The sequence below is a fragment of the Pinus tabuliformis genome, chromosome 3_2 (genome assembly GCF_031772625.1).
Source record: "Pinus tabuliformis cultivar Carrire ecotype Pingquan chromosome 3_2, CPIR1, whole genome shotgun sequence".
Classification (NCBI taxonomy): Eukaryota; Viridiplantae; Streptophyta; class Pinopsida; order Pinales; family Pinaceae; genus Pinus; species Pinus tabuliformis.
Window position 1 is genome coordinate 598,927,604 of NC_142302.1, and position 19,961 is coordinate 598,947,564.

General features: G+C 36.8%; 1 pseudogene; it reads left to right on the forward strand.

Annotated features, from left to right (window-relative positions):
* Positions 1-357: 357 nt before the first annotated feature.
* On the forward strand, positions 358-1,505 carry LOC149182012 (ABC transporter G family member 29 pseudogene; annotated as a pseudogene).
* Positions 1,506-19,961: the final 18,456 nt, after the last annotated feature.

Here is a 19,961-nt window from a genome sequence, read left to right on the forward strand (position 1 = left end):
ACATAAACTCATAGATCCCTTGTTGCACAAACAAAAAGATCTTATACATCAATTTGATGTCTCGGTTGGCTGTGACCTTAAAAGTTGGATTATTAATATATATCCCTAAGGGACTGGCACCCCTCTCAAAAGTTTGTAGATCTCTCAAAGGTCTGCAAGTCTGGTCATGGATGCAACTACCTTTGATACAGTTGCAGATTCTTTTATGGATCCTCTTAATGAGCCCAAAGGGGTCTAATCACTTGTCCAAATCTTGTAGTCAAGGAATGCAAACAGGAGGTGTGCCTTTCCCATCATGTTTCTTTCTTTCATTCTTAATATTGGGTTTCCTAAGATTGAGATTGTTCTATTTAACATATGTTTGTGGATGAAGTGTTGGAGCTTGTAGAGCTTGATAGCTTGAGCGACACATTGGTGGGTCTTCCTGGTGTGACTGGTCTATCAACTGAGCAATGGAAGAGACTAACCATTGCTGTAGAACTTGTTGCAAATCCTTCAATCATATTCATGGATGAGCCGACATCTGGTCTGGATGCCAGAGCTGCAGCTATCGCGATGCATACAGTTACAAATACAGTGGACACAGGCCGAATTGTAGTCTGTACTATCCATCAGCCAAGTATAGATATTTTTGAAGGATTTGATGAGGTAAGATACATATCTAACTCCTTACAGGTTGTTAATATAGCCAAATCTGAAATTGTGATCAGACACCCACAAAAAAAATATGAAAGCATGCATGAGACCACATGTCATGGAAGGAAAAATATTTTTCACTACAAATCCAAGCCACTGACAATAATCATAGGGGGCCAATTGGTAGTGATGTATCTAGAGTTCGGAGAGCTATATTTAAATTTCAAATCCAAGGCCATGGAGTAAAATATTTAATATCAAAGGTCTTCAGCAAAATGGCTAGTTTTGAAAAGGTTATAAGATGGATTGTAGGAAGAAGTAGATGGTTCTGTAAATTTTTAGAAAGGAAGATCTTTTAGAAGCCCACCAATATCAATATTTAAAACAATTTTCATTGCCCACTCTGAAGGGCAATGCATTTGGACACCTAGGTAAAACCTGATAATCATGTGTGTAAAGCAATGCTTATTGAACAAAACCTTGCAAATATTTAATGATGCTTACTTTCCCAAACAATCCCAACTACAATAACATTCTTTCTTTTTTTGCAGCTGCTGTTGATGAAACAAGGTGGTCAAATTATATATGGCGGTCCACTAGGTTGCCATTCAATCCATGTCATAGAGTACTTCCAGGTATATGATTAATGTTTGCTAATGCAGCATATGTTATTAAGGCATCTTACAGTTTATTCAAGTCTCATTGAATCTAGCAACTTGAAATGTCCTGGACAGGCTATTGAAGGTGTGACAAAGATTACTGATAAATGTAACCCTGCAACATGGATGCTAGAAATCAGCTTTAGAGCTGCTGAGGAGTGCCTTGAGATAGATTTTGCTGAAATTTATAAGAAGTCTCCTCTTTTCTAGTAAGTCCATATCAAACGCTCCTATAAGTCGCACTCACCATTTCTTATATATTTTCATCAAAATATATATGTGTATATCTTTATATTTTTGTTCTACTCTCCAATTTTGTCTCGAATTTTTTCCTTATCCTTGCCCAAAACTTGGCCTCCCCGAATTTTCCTTGATTATGCATCTGGTAACGCTTGGAGGGAGCTGTGATAAACACCATCTCTTTCTTTAAACTGTTAGAAGCCCCCCAAATGCCCTGTTTCTTTCTGTATCCATGTATACCACTAGGCTATATGTGTTCTCTGTGTTGGTGAAGTGATAACATGGAATTTAAATGCCCTACTAGGCTACATGTACTGTGCTGTCAAATTGGCCCCGTGAAACTTGAAATCATGATAACTAATTTGGAATTGCGACTTTTTATCTGCTAACACTAGAGTGCTGGGACACACTCATCATCAAGCTATGTACACCAGACTTCTTAATAAATGAATAAACTGTGGCCTAATTGTTAGCAAGTCTCATTTGTCTAACTGTAGTTACTAGCCATCAAAAGCACAGAAAAAGATTTAGAGCTAATGCTAAATGTGTATTAGCAGGGTTTTGCTTGGTAGAGTTTCTTTGATTGCTAGACAGGGCACCATCTATGCTGATTCTTGTATTGTAGAATCTTCTTGACAAACAGTTTCCCTTGAAACCTGGGACAGCCTTCTAACTCAACTCATATGTCTTTGACCTGGGAGGGAGGTATTATTATATGGTACCTAGTAACATCATACTCCAACTCCACATCACCTGGAGTCATCTTTCTTTTTCGGGTCCGGAAAAATATTGTCCCACAGTTTAGGCGTTCCAAGCATCTTGCTAGCCCCTTGCATATTTCCTCCCTCTTCCCAGTTTTTCTGGATGGACGAAAAGGGTAGTAACCAACTGCTCGCTGAAATACCAGCTGGTAACCCCAAGGTATTTAATGAGATTTGCTCCCGTGAAGGGCCACCCACCCCTTGGGATATAAAACCGTGTTATTTGTTGTTGTTATTGATATGGATGAATAGTTTATGTCCTAGACTTCCTTTTGTTCCTCATATCCTGAATAATAATCAATCTAGATGGTATCGTATGTGCTGCTTCAAAAAGAGAGGTTTTCAGAATATATATCTTCTCGAACAAGTCATAAATGACTTCTGGTTATTCACAATTGAAGTTGGGTGGTTGTTTAATCCACAATCCAATCTATTATTTTTCTAGTATGCCTTCCCTTTCCTACTTCTTTCTACCATGGATCGTCGAAATCAGTGTATTGCTTGCTTGCTTTTACATTTGAGAATTATAACCCACTACGGACTAAAGTTACATAATTAATTTCCTTTGCAGAACTTGAAAAGCACATACCTGATGCACATGTTTTGATTTCTATTCCTTTCCACCCGGCCTATGTGACAACAGACAGGATCAAGAAGGCAAAGAACTTAAAGCTTCTTTTGACAGCTGGTATTGGTTCTGATCACATTGATCTAAATGTTGCAGCAGCCGCTGCTGTGACTGTCGCACAAGTTACAGGTACTATTTCTAAAATTATACCGCTTGTCACTGCCCTGTTCACGCTATGGACATTTTGGTATGAACAAGTTTCTGCAATGATTCTTCATAATTTAACTGACACCTTCTTCAACATTTTTTACAGCAAGTAATGTGGTGTTCGTGGCAGAAGATGAGCTGATGCGCATTCTCATGTTGTTGCGAAACTTTGTGCCTGGATATAAGCAAATTGTTGAGGGTGATTGGAAAGTGGCAGCAATTTCTTATAGGTCATATGATCTAGAAGGGAAAACTATTGGTACTATTGGTGCAGGGCGTATTGGCAAAGAACTACTTAAGCGTTTGAAGGTATTCATTCTTAGGATCTAGTACTACTTCATGATGTTGCAAACTTCTTTTCAAAAATAAGTGCTCCATAATTCTTATGCATGCATGTTGTTTGTTTCAAAATTTCAACCTAATAATAATAAACATTACATGATGTTGAATTGAATTGCGTTCCTTTGTACAGCCCTTCAATTGTAAGCTTCTTTACCACGACCGTCTTTCTATTGGACCCAAATTGGAAAAGGAAACTGGAGCAACATTGGAGACAAATCTTGATGAAATGCTACCTAAATGTGATGTACTTGTCATTAATATGCCTCTTTCTGACAAAACTAGGTGTGCCTTATCACAATTTCATAAATAATCTCTCCCATTATTCACTCAGACATCAATAGCACCTATATATTTTATACAACTTGTGAACAAAAACCTAATTATTGTTTCTCTTGCCCTTTCCTTTTGGTTACAATAGGGGAATGTTTAACAAGGAAGGTGTTCTCTACGAAGCCTAGCTTCTCTCTCAGAATCTTAACATCCCCTTTGCAAAGGGTTTCATTAGAATGACAACAACCCGCATTTAAAGCATTTTTCCACCCCTCTCCTAATTAGAAATACAATTTTGGGTTCTCTACTAATTTTCTCCACACCCATTTAATCTAACAATGGACATAGAGCATGTATATTTATACCTGTGTGTTGGAAATACCATTTTATACTTTAATGTTTATTATTTTTGTTTTATTATTATTACTTGAATTTCTTCTTAACAAGTGGTTGTGTTTCTTTTGGTTTTAGTGAAAGTATGGGCTCCAATGTTGGCTCTCTTATTATGGAGTATAATTCATCTTTGAGAATTTTTCAATTATTAAAGTAGGTTAGTCAATTACTTAAAATATTAAATTTATTTCAAAAAGTTTTTGTTACTTTATAGGTTAGACACTGGCTTGAAATATTAAACTTATTTCAAAATGTTTTTGATACTTTATAGATCAGATTTCTTGGCTCTATGATGAAAATAATGAAGGGAAAATACATGTTAATATGTTACTTGTGCTCTTTGACTGAAAAATACACAGTGAGAGAAAAATGCATATTATGCTAATTGAGGAATGTTTTTCGCTTGTCGAACTTATAGTATTGAATTTAACACACTAACACTTTACAACAATGAACTAACAATATTCGTGATGAAAATAGCAATATGGGAGATTTATCTGCATAATGAAAAAGGCAATATGGAAGATTCTGATCACGTTCCAAGGCATTTCTTAAAAAGTGGATGTGACAAAAGGTTGTTGTGGAAGTTGTTGTTTGTATATGGGAAATTTCTTGATCATTGTGTATAATCCTAATGTTGATAAATATGTCTACTAAGTGCTTCGAGTTAATGGGGCATTGATTTGAGCGTTCAATATATTTTTATTCTTTATCAAAGTATTCTTTTGTTGTATTTGTATTTTTCAATTTATGCCTTACGGCATTTCCTTTGCAACATCTGGTGCAAATGCTAGTTTACTTCAATTCATGTTTCCTGCATATATCTTCCTTTGCGTACAAGAGTTCTAACTTCCTTTAAATGGAAAGAGAAGGGTAGTGGACTTGAAAGCCTTTCTCATGACCGCAGTCGGTTTCATCCTGATTGATTCATTTCCTTCCTGTACTTTTCCCTCTAGCCTAGCGACCCTGAGTTCTATCTATCCTCTTCCTACCTTTAACATATGGCTCTGCTTCATGGACTCCTGTCTGATTGCCTCTTTACGCATTTCCTTAAAGAATGTATGATGGGTTATTATAACTTATTTCATTATATAAAAAAACATGGTTAAACACAAATTCTGTCAATTATTGGTAATAAAATCAATGTCACTTCACTTAGTCTAGATTTCAATCCTTTGCAATGATGGCTCAATTTTTTCTATTCTTGGTAATAAAACTATTGTCACCTCTCTTAGTCTACATTACCATCCTTTATAATGACGCATCACGCTGATTTGGGTTCATCATTTCTAAAACTTGGTGTCACCTGCATTAAAATTCCATTATCAAAGCTTTCATTTATCTTATATCTTTCATATCAATGTATTTGAGCTCCATCAAAATTTGCTTTTGTCCTTCGATAGCTTCTATTGCAAATGACATGACTAAATTTTAAACATGTCTTTTGTTAATTCCTGACAACAATGTGAAGGTTCCTTCTATTAATTCAGATTGCCATCATCTGTAATGATGGTTGAGACTTATTGGGTTCAATATCTTATAACCCAATAATGTTCATTGGAGATATTATAGTCCCCACCATAGCGCTTGAAGTTGTCTAATGGATCGTGCCTGTGTTTTTGACTTGCTGTTGGAATTAGGGAATTATTCTTTTCCAAAACAGGAAGTGGAGAAGCCTCCAAATGCATGTCGCCTACCAAAATACATCCATGCTTTCACATAAAAAATGACAAACAAAAAGCCCGAGGCTTTTCTCTTAATCTCAAAGATGGGTCTGCATTGTTCACGGCTTCCTATAGTGAAAACGACCTTCCTTGAGCCCTTACCCTAGAGAATGTAATGGACATAAAAAAGGCTTCTTTAATTACCTTCAAAATTTATTTGTTCTATTTTACCATGTCTTATAGATTTTATTTTTTCTAGCAATCTTGTAGGTTATCTTTCCATACACTGAGACTCTAGAGAAGTTTGCCCCACACATCCAACAAGTAAAGTTTTGTTTTCGATGTTTTGTGCTATTTATTTTTGTGCACTTGAGCCTTCACTGTTGGGATAATTTCTTTATTTTTTGATAATGCTAGGAATCTATTTTTTGGTATGTTACAACTTAGCATGGAGAGTAATGAGAAGGGAGTTTTTATTGATGGCGTGCCCCTCAATTTTGAGGTCATGAAATAGATTTTGGAGAACTTGGTACAAATGGTTTGAGGTATAGAGTACATTTAGTCATAGTGTCATCATAGAGCACATATTTCCATCTCCCATTTTATTTATTCATAGTTGCATTGGTATTGTGATTTAATAGAAGATAATTCAAAATTTACTTGAACTAATATTCAGTGCAAACTTTCCGTTTTTCTTTGGATGTCACTTCTTTAATTCGATTAAAATCTTGGGGTGAAAAATAGTTTTTTGCATGCAATGTATATAGTTTTCTTAGGTTACTCATGAATTATTTATAGCTATGGCTACCATAGAAGAAGCAAAAGATAGTCTGCTGAGTATATCTTTAGATGGTTCTTTGATTTATCTAAGTTTTATCTACACTCAGTTAAAAGTGTTTTCAACATGAGGCTTGTTAGGCTTATGTAGACTTATAACATGAAAAATCCTTAAGTTAGCTTGCTCATTATAAGTATGCAATGATAGTTAACAATAAGTATACTTAAGAGCATTCTTTTGAATGTTTAATTGTTCGTTCACTAAATATTGAAGCATATAATGAGTGCAGAAGTTCTCAATTCCAAGTAAATTCAATCAACACTGGGTTTAATATACATTACATTCAAATTAATAAGTTACTACATAGGCATTGCCTTCTTCAAAGCAAAGTTGGGCCTTATTTGTATGAATTAGCAATGTAAATTCTCTTCTCCATCTTAGTCTGTCTATAGTTACTATTTTTGAAAGGTGAAATTTGTTTGGATTATGTAGAACTCTATTATGAACATTTTCCTTAGTTGTCTTCTTCAGTAGAAGAATATACATATTTTTAACAGTATATATATGTTTTAGCTTGTAGAAGTTAGGAATTATATTGAAGATGGAATTTGTTGCTCTTTTTCAATCTAAATTTAGATATCCATTACTCGCATTGATTTCCATTCTCACTAGGTCTTTAACCCATGCCTTATTTTTAATTTAAAGGGCACATGCGATACATTTCACTATAAGAAAAAAATCTTAGAATCATTCTTTTCACTGAGTCGCAAATATGTGTAAAAATCAGTTCACTATAAACACTGAAATGACTACTCATGGACTGGATATAGGTGGTAAATGAAGAATTAACATAGTTGAGGGCCTCATGACCATTTGTCATGCAACAAAAAGTCAAAATGGGCCTCTCTTTTTAAGTCTTTAATTTGAAAATTTAGGTCTTTTAGCTATCATTTGTTTTTTGTTAATGTAAATATGAGACAAAGAAATGAAATCTCTATAAATAGATTCACATAAGACTGTAGATGGTCAATCTACAAAGGATTGGTGTGGAGATCATGGTTCTACATAAAATATCATTCCAAGCTCAACCGGTGTTGCAAAGGTATGTATATATGACTTGTCAAACCACTTTAGACCCTACAAATGTATTTCTAAAGAACAAGTTTAGTACATCCATCAATTGTTTTTGGACATCACTTCCTTTAGGCTATTAAAATTTGAAACTAAGGGTCACTTAGTGAGATATGATAACTAAAATCATCGCGTGTGGCACCTATAGCTTTCCTAGGATACAAATTAGTTACTGTATAGGCATTTCTTTCTTAGAGGAAGTAGAGATGTGGCTTCTAAGTATTAATTAACAATTCAAATTATCAAATCCATCCTAGTATATCTACAGTTACTGTGTTTCAAAGGTGACATTTTTTTGTACTATGTAGATGTCTATTATGAAAAATATCCTTAGTTTTCTTCTTCACTAGAAGAACAAAACAATATATATATATATATATGTGTGTGTGTGTGTGTTTTTGCTTCTAGAAGTTAGGCATGTTATTGGAGATATAATTTGTTGCTCTTTTTCAATATAAGTCGAGATATCCATTACTCTCATTGATTTCCATTGTCCCTAGGAATTTCACACATGGCTTGTTTTTAAATTCAAGGCCACAACTACGTGTCAAAATTATCTCACTGTAAGAACTGTAATGACTACTTATGGACTAGGTACAAGTGGCGAATGAAGAATTTGATATTGCTGAGGACTTCATGACCACTATTCATGCAAAAAAAGTAGGCATGGGCCCATTAGCTTTGTTGGCGTTTGGCCCAAAATTAGATCCAAAATACTCCAAAAGTCTCCAAAGTTAGCATAATCATGCCAAAGGATCCAAGTATGCCCTTTAGAGGCTACATAAGCCAACATAATCATGCTAAAGGATCCAAATATGCTCTTAAAGGCTTCGAAATTTGCATGAGGATCACTCAAAAATCCCAACAGTCGCATGGAGGAAAGCCCTTAAAAGGGTATAAAAACACTATTGGAAGGCTAAAACAACTTAAACCAGTCAAAAACCATGAATCACAAGCCTGAGCATAGCAATGCACAGCAGCCATTAGATCTGGCCGATCAACGTCCCAAATCTAAGCGGCTAACCGCAATCAGCGCTGCAGAGAGGATGACTTAAGGACGGGCGCATGACACCGCCGATCAATAATCTCCAATGATCGGATTGGTGGGTCGCATCGACGGAAGCATATGTTATATTATATAAAGGATCGGGGATTGAGTGACTCGTGATTGCGATTTATTGCATCGCTGGTATCGCATCAGTGCTATACCAAGGGTCGGGGCCTATGAACATATGTATTTGTGATGCAATATAACCCGGACCAGAAAGGGCTTTGGGAAGCAAAGTGGATATATTTTCAAGTCCACTGAAGGCCCATTTTTAATGTATTTCATGTATTTTCATTGTATAACGAAAATATGAAGGGAGCATTAACTAGTGTGATTGTGATGAGCCTCGGATCCGAAAGGGTCCGAGAAGTGGAATATATGATATTTGAATTTTGTCAGGGTTTTTTTTCATAAATTTTCAATGATTCAACATATTTGTAGTATAAAGGAAAAATTACAAAACAAGCAGGATTTCAGGTGGGCCGTGGGCGGTAAGTGGTTTAGGCTGAGCTCTACCCGATGCCATACAACTGCTGCCAAGTGTCCAAGACAAGGAGAGAGAAAACCACCCTCGTCGGGTGGTTAACTCTAGTACAAAAGAGGTGCTCGAAATGGATCATCACCATTGGATCAGGGAATATCATATCGATGGTGGAGATGTGTTGTCACTGCAAAGGTAGACCCAAGAGGAGAATAAGCCATTTTTAAGGATTTCTTAAATCCGAAAAGGACAGAGGTGGGCGGGAATTTCATAGTGTTGCTGCGTTTTCTGCTTAAAATAGAAAACAGAAATGTATTAACAGAGAGGGGCCATTTAAAGGGATTATAAGGACCTGAAGACATGTTCCACCATAAAGCAGAGCCCGAGAGACATATTTTTAGGAAACATGAGCCCAGAAGTGGAAAGAGAAGGACCACAGCACGCTGCAACCCAAATCAAACAAGATTAGGGAGCATTAACAGCGCAACACAACCAAACCAAACAAAATCAAGGAGCATCAAACAGTGCAATAGCCACACCAACAAATGTTATGGAGCATCTCTAGCATAGGATAACTCCTAGACAGCGCAACAAGCCACCAAAAATATTTGAAAGCGGTTACTCTACTGCTAGAAGCAGAAAACTCCGATCCCATTCTCGCCTAGAGGGCATCAAATCAGTTAACAATGCATATCAAGCAGATTAAGACTCCGAGCCTCTTAGAGCTTAGTAGCATTGTAAACAGGCTATAAATAGCTGAATGTAAGATGTAATAGGGATTCAACTTCTACAGATTGTCTCTCCTCTGTTCCTTCAAGCTTCTCATCTTCATTCTAGTAATATAAGCTTATTTTGCCATTATATGTTCAATGTCCATTATCTTTACTATTCTATGCTTGCACCTGAACAGTTAGTTCATGTTTTCTTTGTGTCTAAGGCCAGACAACTGTCATCTTATCTCTTATTTGATAACTTAGATTTGCAAGCTTCTTTGCTGCCTGTAGCTAGCCATCCATGTGTGGTCATATATGCATCTGCCAGTACAGTCAGTATTGTCTTTTGTTGCCTATAGCTAGCAATTCATTTATTCTTATGTATGAAAACTGTTGGTACAATTAGTATTCTCCATTTATCCATTGAACCTATAAATTATTGAGCATTAGTGGTCTAAAGCCTTATATTGGTGAGAGTGTTCATGCATGTCTTGAGTGAGAATAGAGCTTAAATGGTTATCCGACTTGATCCAAACCATCATTTATTCCAATAGTTCATAGAACCATATTGAAGATTATATGTTACCGGGCATCTCCAATCTACAACCTAGGAGAGTTTCTTGGAGTGCTAACATAATTGGGGTCGTTGCTGGGGAGAGAAAACTGAAGCTCAACTTCCCTGGGAAACGACATAGATCCATCTTTGATGATAGAAAAAGTTTGAGCACTTTTTTGGTTGTAATCATCTATCTAGTGACTCTACTAGAGGCCAAACCTCTTGGCGATTCCACTTCATCGTTCTGGCTCAGTTTGTGAGGCATACTCGGAGAAATCCTCAGAAGTTACAAGCTGACCCAGTACCTGACCCTGAAAAGACCATCAAAGAAACAAAGGCATTTCAGAAAGGAGCATTAGGTTTAGGTAAACCTAAACAATCTTCTATATCTCTTCAAGAAAATCCTGTAATAGAACAAATACATGTTGAGAGTATAGCTTCTAGTACTAGCAACAAAGAAAATATCTCAGAGATTCATAAAGCTCCTTATTCTTTAGGTTCTCCTTTTGCTGAAAGCCCAAAGGAAACCTCACCTCTTGTCCATCATACCCATTTAGCCCTATCAATCACTCCTTAGTCCTCTGTCATTCAGACTTCCAGTACTCTTTTAGCCACCACAGCTATGGCAGGTCCACAAGCACCTACCAAAATGGAAAGAATCATAGCTACTAGGTATGGGCCTCTAATATTGCCCACTCCTTTGAATGCTATGTCTATTGGAGAATATCAGAAGTATATGGCTAAGTTCACTGGGACAGAAGGTGTTACAGCTAAAGAACATCTTGAGTCATTCTATAGATATGCTGATAACCTGGACATTAGTGAAGATGATGTCTGGATGAGAGTCTTTGTCCAAAGCCTAGATGGAGAGGCTAGAAAATGGTTCAGAGAACTGAACCCAAGATCTATAGCAGATATTGAGGCTTTAGATGATGCATTTCTAAAGCATTGGGGGGGTAAGAAGGATCTCCTTTACTACCACACTGAGTTTGGGAACTTACATAGGGAAAAAGGTGAGGTGATGTCTGATTTTAATAAGAAATTTAACCACATGTACAGCAAGATACCAGCTGAAGTAAAACCCACCACTACCTCTGCTAGACTCATCTATGCTAGTGCCTTTGATTCTAACTTCTGTTTATTGTTGAGGGAGAGGTGATGTGATACTTTGGCTGATATGTAGGATGCAGCCTTGGAAGTAGAATCAAACATCATGGCTACAGAAAAGCTTAAAGGTAATGCTGATAGAAGAAGACAGAGGGGAAATCCTTCATCATCTTTAGATCCCAAGATTGATGAAATGGTCAAGATGATAAAGTCATTAGCCTCTGAAGTTTCCAAATTAAAGGTTGAGTAGCACTCTAAGAAAGAAAGAGTTCCTAACACCATTTCTCCTCCAAATCCAAATTCATATAGAAGAGAAAATGAGCAGTTGCAGATCTTGCAAAGAAACAAAGATGCCAATGAAGACCAAAGGATGAAGACCCCTTTTCAAAATGCAGTCATGGAAGAAAAGTAGTTTGAGGAAGATAATGAGATCCATTGTATGGAAGACAAAGGCAACACCACTATTTTAACCAAATCTACCTATGATAAGTCATTATTCAATGACCAGATCAGCCCAGAATGGGATGGTGAAGTTGTTCTACAAACTAAAGATCAGCACCAATATAATCTAAGGTCAAAGATGAATAATGTCAAGGAAACTCCTATTCATAAAGCTGTTTCCCCTACAGGATAGCAAGCTAATAAGCAGAAGCAACGAACAGTTGATCCTATCATCCTCAAATCACTAGCTCATGAGGTAAGAGGTCTTGACAAGTCTCCTTCTCATTTTAGTTTTCAATCATAAATTCAGAAGCTAAGAATACCTATGCCTCTGATTGAACTAGTGAAGAATGAGTCCTTCAAAAGATCCATCCTCGAGGCCCTTGAGCCTAAAGCCATCCAAGCCTCCACTGACCATGTAAATCTGTAAGATGACAAGCTAGTTGTTATTCTCAGCCCAATGATTGGAAATTGTGAAGACAACTCCCCATCATTCTATGTCTCTCTGACTATTCATGATAAAATCCTTCATAATTGCCTTTTGAACACTAGAGGCAGCCATAATCCAATTCCCAAGGCTGTCATGGATAAGCTTGGTCTTGACATTACCAAGACTTATCAATTGGCCTCTATGTAGCTTAAAAAACTAGTTTGCCAGGTCACAGAGGAAGAATGCCCATAGATTTGGGACATGTTCTTTGAAGGGGCTTGCTCTAAGGAAGCTACAGGAGCAGGTGAAGTCCTTGTGTCCCCCACACAAGAATTCATTGATTCACCTTTTTTATTAACTTTTCAGGTCACAAATGAGTTATGCTCCTATACCAATAGGTGTCATATTTCATGATTGACTTGATCAGCTATTAATATGTTCATACCTTTCCTTGTTGCAAAGGTTTTCCATATTGTCAAAAAATCAAAAAATTTAAAAAATGTAAAGAGGGTATACCCTAAAAGAAAAATCAAACGGTAAAAAGAATAAAATGGTCAAAGAATGAGGAAAATGAACCCCAAACAAAAGAAATACCAAGGAAAGTGTGCAAGTCTAAATGCCACTACTATTTCATCTTCTGTAGTAAGCAATTATGTGTAGCTTGTTAAACTTATGCCACAATTGATGAAGAGTCAAAATGTGTAAACTTGGCTCATTCATTCTTCAATTTCATGCTATAGAGATAGAGAATAAAATCTGACCAAACTGTTTAATCTTGGCAGATAAGTAGATAGGTAGAGTAAATAAAAGGAGCTCAACAATTTAAACTGAGCCCTTGGATGTAATAAGGTTAGATTTAGATAGACTTCCATATGTAAAATAAAAAGTGTGATAAGGGTTTGCCAGTCCAAGTGCACCCGAATAAAGAAGAAAAAATTCCAGGTTAAAGTAGGTAGGATAGGTAGATGATGTTGCAGAATTACTTGTGATGGATAATGTCTCTAAAATATGCTAATTTCCTCTTTTATCACAAGTACAAGGTAGACATTTTACTTGATGCAGTACAAGCAAAACAAGGTTAAATTATTAACTTCCCTTCACATTTTTCCCTAAAGGTTTCACTAATTCCCCTAAAGTATTAAGGTATTTGAAAATCAAAGGGGCTCAGAGCATTTCTCTAACGTCTGGATGGACGAGACCCTCGGCCCAATGATTTAAAAGCCTAAGTACTTAAATTCATCCATACAGCGTTCATTTCATTGCATAAAGTTTTTCGTAAGTAAAATCCTATTTTACTTAGGAATAATGCATAATATCAACTAGCAAACGCCTTTTCACCCTTAGCCTAAGTTGGAATATATACATAAAATGTTTAACTTAGTGCTTTCCATTTCATTGTCACATTAACTTTAACTTATAGTATATAACTCCCAAATAAACATTTACCCTTCCCGTATTATTTAATTATATAAAATCCCCAAGAATAATATATCCCGCCCCCGTTGAATACAACCATAAACATCGTTTAAAAGGAGTTAATGAATTAATTTCTAATCCATTAAGAACCTTCCCCGCTTCACAAACGGGATTAGTTAACCCTCTAGGTTAATTAATAACCACCCCTCGACCAATCACACTGCCCTCGATACGATTAAAACATTGTTTATTGTCTCGGACCCACTACAGTTAAAGCCCCACCATGTTCCACGCCCATCCACCGCCCGATGTTACCCCCATCATTCGATGGTTGACAGTGATATCACACCCCCTGGTGACTGCGCTTTAACTCGCAATCACCAGGTGGTTTTCCACCCATACTCTCGCCACGCATCATGTCGTCCATATGCTCGCTCGCCCCTGGCCCAAAACCACCCAGCCTCAAAAGTGGTGCAATACAAACCACTTACAACCCTCCGCAAGCGACAAAACGTCACATCCCGCTTATGTCATACACCCGACAAAACCAAAAAAGACCCACCAACATCAATTTTGTTAAATAAACGAACAAAGTGTCATTTTCACTGTAATACGCTGCAACCCGTGCTCCCATGCAAAACAACGTCCAAGTCAACTGTTCCAGTTTCCCAGCTGCCACCTGACCAGAAAATTTACAGCGACATGCTCCGTAGCCTATCATCCAACCTACCATTGTACAGTTTACTTCCTAAACATAGGTATTTATCCAGTTTACCCTGCAACCCTGTAATTTCGATTTTCTACTGAAAATTCTACCAAGGAGGGCCAAATTCAAGTCTAAAAATGGTCTGTGTTGCCATAAAAAGTCCACAAACCTACTGTTTTGTCTATTTTCCCACAGAAATCCCAAATTCCATATTGAATCCACAAGAACCAAATATGCAAACCCCTATAGCCCTGAATGTAGCACCCATGAATGCACTTACAAAGACTTAGATTATCTACCTCTGGACGATAAAGATTTTCATAGAAAAGACCTATCTAGTGCTAAAAACCATCTTTAGGCCTTCTACCATGCCAGGGATAGTTATCTAAATAAATCAGACATTTTTGCACTGTGGGAATCTAACCTTCCCATGTATTTCCTCCCCTCATTCCATGTTTTCCCATAAATAATTCATCATTGTTGTGCTAATTATGATCACAACCATAGAATGGTTATGTCCCAAAGCCAGCCAGTCCTTTTTCCCATAACTACTAAATCCATCGATGAAATGCTGCAATTCCATTCTAGTCAGCCCCTCACTCCTATTTCCATCGGATATTTGCTTGAAAAAGCATCTCAGTTATCCATATCAAAAGTCACTCATATTGCTCAAACCTTCATGTTGCCAAAGCACCAGCCCAAAGGTCCACCTCCTTATCTGCAGGCTTTCTTCACTGAAACTGGAAGACTCATTGTTGATATGATATCCCTGATTATGGGATTTAACTCTAGTGAATATGTTGATGATATCACCCTAGTGTTACTATCAATCTTTATTCCAGGAGATCCCCCTGCTGTCAAATATGATTATTCCACCTCTATTTCCAACAAAATCCATGATCAATTCCTGAATTTGGATAGGGAAGGGGTTTTCAAATACACCTCTTTCATATACCATCGTATGTTGTATTATCAGTCAGATAACTTTCCTTTCCCTATCAAGAAATTGGACACAAAAGGAAATCCTAGATCTGTTATCTTTTGGAGTTCCATCTTTCGTAATACCAGTGAGTCCCCTTATACTTATAATGAGTTCATTGACTTATTTGTACATCCAGCAACCACTCTGTTGATAGGATTTTCCCCTCCTAGGATTAATTATGACATGAAGAAAATTCGCCAGCTCTCTAAACAGTACAAGACAAGTGATTGGTACCTATATGAAAATCACACAGAAATCAGGATACATGGATGTGAACTGTGCCCTTTTAAGTTGCCCAAGTATGTTCCCATGAGATTATTTGCATTGGAATATTTAAGGTAGATCATAAATGCAGTTTTAGTCCATTTTTGCGGTGCCAAAGAAAGCTCAGCTCATAATTAAGAACCAGCTAGGCCCTTTTGTCATCAACAATAGGGATGCATAGAAAGAAGCTGAAAAAATATTAGAAGACCACCTTAAATTATGAAAGAGTTTTAGGTGGGTGCCATATGACCCCTGCAGTTTTATATCTGACAGAAGGATGAGGAACAAGTTATCCCCTTATATACATCATAGGATCCCAGAAATTGAACAGTTTGCAAACCTGGATGAATGGATAGAGGGGACCCTAGTAGAAGAGGTTAATGAGAAAGTTAATATGGAAAATGTTATGAGAGATCTTGAGAAAACCCTTGACTTAGATTCTTTTGGGTAGGTACCATTCAACTTGTCTCAAAAATCAGCATTTAGTACATCCACAAGTGGAACTTCTCAACAGCTTCCACAAGAAGTCAACATACCAACCACAAGAACATCCAAAGGAAAGGAAGTAGTGACCATAGAATAGCCTACAATGAAAAATCATCCTGGAATTTCCAAAGAACAGGGTTGAGTACAAACTCCTCCAGCTCAAACTAAAGTAGTAGAAAGTCCAATTTTTCAAACTCCTCTAAATGAGGAAAGAAATAAAAAGAGGGACAGGGAAACCACTACCCCCATTAGTGGACCTACAGGACAGTTTGGGACAAAGAGGCAAAGACTGAATCCTCTTTCAAAAGAGGAAATTATTGAAGAAACTATAGACAGCCAAGGAGTTGAAAGGATAGTTAGCCAGCAAACCTCCCCATTGGGAGGAACATCCACTAGCTCATAGAGGCAGGAGCTAGAAAGACAACATAGTGCAGAAGTGTCATCCACTAGGCCACAAAGTAAAGAGACCTTGGATATCAAGAATACATTCACAGAAATAAAAGCAAAAAATGATCCAGTAAGACTTCAAATTTACAATTAGTATTTGAGAATGGCCCCCACAAACCAGCAGAGATTGATCTCAACCTATGACATTCAAGAGGGCAAGATGATACTGAGGTACTTCAAGCAAAAGGTTCAGCAACCTCAAACAACAGCAGATTATATCAAAACAAATGTGGAAGTCTTGGCTAAGGATATTAATCCTTTAGATCAGATTGAACTTCACAAGCAAACTGGAGAAATGGTCTATTCTACCCTAACCAGTAAAGCATTGATGGCTCACAAGCTACAAAATTCTTTGGATAATACCACTGCCCAGCTGAACTTAGAAAATGCCTCCTCCCTGGCTAAGGACAACAGAATAAAATCATTAGAAGAAATCATCATTAGATTTGGACATGATCCCAAAGATGTAAAAGGTGTAGAATCTCTAATCAAGAAAAAGGAAGAAGACATTGCTGCCTTGAGGAAGCAGCTAAAGCTACCTCCTTCAAGGCATCCACAAACGGCTGAGGTTATAAAGCAGAAATCTGAAGAAGAGATGATGGATCTCCTTTTGAAACTAAATGAAAGATTGAATGACACAGAGAAGGCATTAGAAAAAGCAATAAATGACAAGCAAGGAGAGCCAACCTCCCAGCCTCCTGATGTAATCCCCATAGTGTCAACAGCAGTCCCTTCCACACTTGGAACAACATTAGCACCAAATATCCTAGTAGTCACAGCAGAGGTAGTCACAGGAATAACAATAGCAGGAATAAGACAAGGTAGCAGTGCTAATTTGAGAAATGAATAATTGATAAAGACAATGGAAGAAATTAGATTACAAGTTTCAGAATTAAAATGGGTAAAAGAGAAATTGGATAAGGTAGAAAGAAATTATGATGTCTCCAAAATAAATGTTGTGCAAAAAACAAGGGAGATCAAAGCATTAGAAAATAAAGTGAAAACATTAGAAAAATATCTCACTTTTGACAAGCCTCTTGCAGAGATCAAGAACATTCTTTGGGAAAAAATCACATAGTCCATAAATGATGTTTGGCCATCCATCCAAGTAATCTATGAACAGATTGATCTAGTTAAAGCATCACATGGAGAAACTCAAAAGACAAAAGCTCTGTTAGGACAAATGACTGATCAAGCCAACTGGCTCATATGTCTTTTGTATAACAGAACTAAGGAACAACTGGAGCAACTTAGCATTGCAGACAGGACATACACTATTTTGGAAATCAAAAGGGTGCTAACCAAGAAAACTCTATTGCAGAATTTGGAGAGAAGATGTCAAGATATGCAGGTGGAAATTAATTCTTTTATGGAGAAGTTCACTATTTTGCATAATAAAGGGCTATCAAGTCCTTTAGTGATTAATGATAGATTAATGAAGCATATAGATTATGTAATCAAATTGAATAAGTATGTTGGCATTCAAGCTAGTTCATCAACAAGTGCATCAGGTATAAAAGCACTCCCCACAGGTCGAGTTCTCTATGACAGCTTAGAGAACTTATTCTATGTTGAGCATGAGATTAAACACTTGTTCCCAATCCAGCCTAAATTTTTCAGATATACAGAGACTGATGAAACTTTGTGGAAACTTCAGAAGCACAAATTTCCAGAGAAAAAATGGTCAGAAGATATGTTGAAAATTTTGTAAATTTACTACTGGTAAAATGTAAATTTTAAGTTATTTACTACGGTAGTATGAACAAAGATCAAACAAGTCGAAGTGTATTAGAGCAGGTAAAGAGTATCAGTCAAAACAGGGCAGCTAGAACATAATTACTAAAGAAGATAGCAGCAAGCCAAATCATAGAGCCTACCTCCAGCACACTCAGCAAGAAAAGGAACAACACAACATCAGTTTACCTTTCTCCTATCTTCATGACTAGTTGTCTCTATTTACTTGTAACCTACTCTTAGTCATCCTGAAATATATCTCACTCTGTTATGAGATATTTTTTGTAAAGATTTTTTTCATAAATACCCCCTCAATTGGAGTATTGAGGGTGGATTTGTAGACCTTGCTGTAACATTGACTATTTTGGAATAAAGTGTTGATTGGACCAAATTTTGTATGGCTTACTGGATAAAGAATTGAAGTAAAGGACCTTTCACAGATTTCTTGAAGCAAACACTGGATCAATAAGTCCTCTATACCTTCTATTTTTTTTAAGTTTTCCTTGTTTATTATATCATCTATGTTTCACATCTGAATGATAAACGAAAAAGAATCATTTATAATATGCTTGATTTCATTGTGTTTTCAATCATTATTGTTCTCTATGTTTTCTTCTGAATTAGTATAAACAGTGAAATCTTAATTGCTCCTGTTTTCTAGTTCATTCACTTTGATTATTTATTAAAGAAATCTTAACTACTCTTTAGTAGTAATCATTCAAGTTCCCTATGTGAATGTGCTGAAGGATTTTTAAATGCCCTTCACCCATTTTAAACCCATTCCATTTATCTCAAGTTGCCATTTGTTCCCTGTTTGACCATCTTGCCCTGTGAAACCATCTTTTGTTAAGAAACCAAGTCCATTTAAGCCATCCTCTTTGATTCCATTAGCCCAATGGCTTGAACTACTCAGTTTTACCCCTATGCTATTGAATCTCACCACCCAAATTCAAACAAAACTCTTAAAATTCAGAACTATCCTAATATCCTTCAAAACCAAGCTAAATCATAAAGAGAGAGCCCTCTCTGAGTACATATTGGCTAGATTTTGTACTTAAAAGTTGGTTTGTGGTTACCTCGAACCCCTTTCCTCTTTCCAACAACTTCAAGGAAAATTTGAGTAATAACATAGTGGCGACCTACTGGGGATCTGAATAATTTATTTGTTACTATTGTTTACTTTATAAGCTACAGACGGAGCCTGAAGTTAGTCAGGTAGCCTTTGAAATGCTCTTGCTTTACAACTGCAGAAGTAAATGAATGTTGCTTCAGCCTATCTCTGGTCTAGCTTATGGATTGAACATCTGGTTTCAAATTCTTAATCAGTTCCTCTTATCAAATAAGTCTTTAAGAGAGTTCAAATCCTATACCTAAAGAGTCTTAGAGAAACTGTAATAAGTTGTATTGTCCAACCCATTTAGATAAAAACCCAAAACATACCTAGAGACCTAGCTTCAGAAAGGACTCGTTACACCACAGCTAACCCTGACCCAAATCCACC